A 4,029-nucleotide genomic window follows, 5' to 3' on the forward strand; every position below is an offset into this window, starting at 1 on the left:
TCATTCGCAAATCAATTTGGTTTTCACTGGAGACTCAATTGAAACTCTCGTTTAGGATGTTCTTCAACTGAATGTGCTGTACGCAGGCCATCTCATGTTTCAGTTGGTACGATATTCGAGATATCGCTGTGTATTTTCGTGAAGGAAACTACTCACAAGGTTGCTGAAAACTCTTCGACAGCCCACGAACAGTTTCGTCCTTCTTGGGGCTCATCAGGTAGGCGAGGCCCACGAGTTTCCGTCAACCTTATGATCCACTTGAACCCAAATTGCACTGTTCTCGAGAAATACACTCATTTGCAAATCAATATGGTTTTCATGAGAGACTCAACTGAATCTCTCGTTTATGATATCCTACGACTGAATGTGCTGCACACAGGCCGCCTCATGTTTCAGTTGTCACGATATTCGAGATAACGCAGTAAATTTCCATAAAGGAAACTACTCACAAGGTTTCTGAGATTCACCAGGAGCCCAGCGGAATCCCTCGTTTTTTGGGGTTTTTAACTATCACAACAAGAGATTCAGCTGGGTTCTAGATGAGTCTCTCATCAAATCCAGATCAGTACGCAAATAAGCGTACTCGTCGAAAACAGGTTCAAGTAGAACAATGGGTTGACGGAAACTCGGGGACTGCGTCTACTTGATGAGCCCCAAGAAGGGGGAAACCGGTCATGGGCTGCCGAAGAGTTTTCAGCAACCTTGTGAGTAGTTTCCTTCACGAAAAAACAGCGATTTCTCGAATATCTTACCAACTGAAAAATGGGGAGGCTTGTGTGAGCACATTCAGTTGTAGGATATCATGAACGAGAGATTCAGCTGAGTCCCCGTCAAAACCAAATAGAATTGAAGTATACCCAATCCTATTTAAATCCGTCACCGCCTGGAGCCAAAGAGGCAAACAAATTACGATAGATTCTCGAATTTCCGATACGTAATATGCAGGTTAGGTGGTCGTTCTGCTTTGAGATCTCGAAATAAATGCGCGCTTAAGAGATCAGTCTTCTTCAAATGCTCGGCAAAACGTGGATGACCTGAGCAGACAGCAGTAGCGAAATATTTTGAAAAATTCCGTTGTTCTAAACCCCCAAGTGAAGTGAAATTCATTGATGGCACAAGATTTGCTCCGCCAGTCGTGTTGTGAACCTCCGAGGGACTCCATAGCTTAGAATTTTGTCTGAACTGGTGACATCAATGAGGAGGGTAACCGGGGACCTGTCTACCGTCCAACTGGACATCGGTTCGCTCGGTCCCCAGGGAATCCACGGTGCATGACACATGAAACAAGGCTGGATCGTCACTTGTAGAGTCTGTCCACATTGATGGGCAAAGTGGACTGGACTACATGGTACCGACGGAGCCGAATTCAGCTCCTGAATGAACGGGCAGTAATGTAGTGGTCTGACGAAGTAAGTTCAGCTGTGTCCCAAGGAGACTGCTACCAGAGGTAAACTGCGCCCGAGGAAAGAGCGAATTCACCATTTCCCAGATTTATTGCCATCACGAGAAATACACTGTATGCGAAAAGTAGTGCTTTCATGAAGAGAACGATCTAGTCATCATGGATGTGTCAAGTAAAGGTTAAACTCATGGCGTTACCTCTTCAGGTAGGCAGGAACTGGACGACAATGTTAGCTAAGGCGTTCAGTCGAACAGTAAGAGACAAAAATCATGACACTGCTGGCATTAAACATCCGGCTGGATGATAAAACATTTTAAAATCATTTATTATTCATGTAAGATTATAGTTGTGAAGGGGGCGGCCACGTGATAAGAGACACGCGAAACAAGGCAGACGTGCTTAATCTGATTTGTTGGCGAGTGGGGTTACGGGCGCGATGACACGCATATGACATGTTGACAAGGTGTTAACGGCTTGATTGGTTGAGGTGAAATGTTATCGGAACTCTATACTTAGTTTCAGTCACCCAGAGATTAGGCGGCGATACAGCCCCATCTGTAAGTCTCGTTTGCGATTGATACGAGGAAAGACTTTGACCCACATGCGATGGACTGTCCACAGTTGGAGATGTTCACAACCAGGGCGAAACCGGTCGTGGGCTGTCGACGGATTTTCAGCAACCTTATGAGTAGTACACTACGAAGATATACATGTTCACAACCATTTTGCCTAAACTGTTGTTAGACACATAGACTAGGGTAAACATGATCTGGAATTCCTGGATCTCTCCATTTAAATCAAAATAAACGTGTCTGACTTTTGTTGATAAACTGGTCAGCAGAACGACCTGTGCCCATCGGGTACAAGTCGATTTCTGTTATTTTGATGTTCTGAACTTTACAAATATCCGACTATTCCCAGAGTTCAGTCTTAGCAAAGGATTTAAAGCGGAGCCAATTAAAGAGATGGCCTAACCAGAATAGTGAAACTGTACACTATGAAATGCTTGCTTTCTGGCCAAGATTCATTCTAACATACAAAGTTGGGATCTCGGCCCATGCGACAACCTGTCTTCTTCTCAAGAACAAAAATACAATAAAATAAATCGTCCAGCTGTAGCACCCTATTCGGTGTCAAGCTGCCATGCCACACGAAGGAGGCAAGAGGGCTGGGATACTGCCAGGTTGCCCAAGCCTAGACAGGGGAAGTCGAGAGGCAGAGGTCGGGTTCGAACCACGGACCTTCTGGTGAGTAAATTCGCGCTCTAATCACTTGATCCATCTCGCCCCCTTCTCAAGAACAGCGGCTATTCCCCCCGTCAGTTAGCTATCAGGTAGCTGGACAATATCAAAAGAAACCATTAAATTGGAGATATTGCGCAGAAGTCTGAATGAAGTCCAAGCCACAGGTGTGGATGATAACGATGCCGTCAGCGGCGCTCTGGAGTACAGTGAGCGAATACATACTGAAGCTACAACCAGTTGTCAAGTGGAAACAAAAAAACTGCATAATTCTCGCCTCTACTGACTACTAACTACTTGCACAGGCAGTGCCAAGTTTTGTCTTCATTGGTCACCTCAGATTAGGTAAACAAAAGTAGATCTATTGATTTTCCACATTCGAACTTGTTCAACGAAATTGGTGAGGCAACAGTAATGACGGAGATTTGATTTGCACTCAGTGTTAACGTATTCAATTGCTTCCTACGTGTTTGTAACGCGTACACGCCCTGGATCCGAGGACAGCGATTGATCGCACAGAGTGATCGATTTCCCCCTAATTTGTCGTCTATATTAACTCAAGACCAGTTTTCCAACGGAGACGCGCCGAAGTTTGTACAACGCGCGCTCAACTTTTCGCGGCTAAATGTCGTTTCTTTCTGCTCGTCTGGTGTGCGCGCCAGCCAGCAAGGAGAGATGAACAAAATGAACAACAATTTGCCCAAGGGTTTCATCAGTCTGTTCCTGACTATCATGGAATAGAAAACTGTCGCTGATGGAAGCGGAGAACGTGTAAACAAGTGGGGATAAACCGGGATAAATAGCGCAAGGATTCTAACCCATTTAGACCGAGGTGATTTGAAAGTTATTCAAAACTGTTCAGCTCAGAGAGAGAGACCCATTCGAAGAAAAATTGATTTCCTGAACAGTCACCATGCAGTGGACAATCTGTCGAAGAGAGTCAAATCGTGGAGACTACAGAATACCTAGTTGGATAAACCAGTCAGTAGCTCCGAAACCGTACCAGGTATGGACACATAGGAAACTGCATTTCAAAGCCCATAAAGAGACGGATACCAACAGTGCAATGGCTAAAACCGTGTCTTTGTGCGACCGTTCGCCGCAGTCGAGGAACGAGTACCATGAAAATATGATATGCAGACAACTTTCCAAAGGAAATGTCGGATACTTAACAAAATGTCACATTCATTTACTACAACCGGGTTCTATTGACCAACATAAATGTACAAAAGAACTGCCAAGGTTTTGCACAAAGCGGTGTGAGTTTTGGACAGGGTTGCATATAACTAACTAAGTAAGCAAGTAAGTAGGTAGGTAAGTAAGTAAGTAAGTAAGTAGGTAAGTAAGTGAGTAAGTAAGTAATTAAGCAAGCAAGCAAGCAAGTAA

At 44.5% G+C, this 4,029-nt stretch overlaps 1 protein-coding gene across 1 annotated transcript in view; it reads right to left on the bottom strand.

The window, feature by feature from the left end:
* The window catches only part of T265_05312 (hypothetical protein), a gene marked incomplete at both ends in the record, with an annotated part of 75,717 nt that overhangs the window by 53,814 nt on the left and 17,874 nt on the right, over positions 1-4,029 (bottom strand). The window lies entirely within an intron of this gene.

The sequence above is a fragment of the Opisthorchis viverrini genome, assembly GCF_000715545.1.
Source record: "Opisthorchis viverrini unplaced genomic scaffold opera_v5_98, whole genome shotgun sequence".
NCBI lineage: Eukaryota > Metazoa > Platyhelminthes > Trematoda > Opisthorchiida > Opisthorchiidae > Opisthorchis > Opisthorchis viverrini.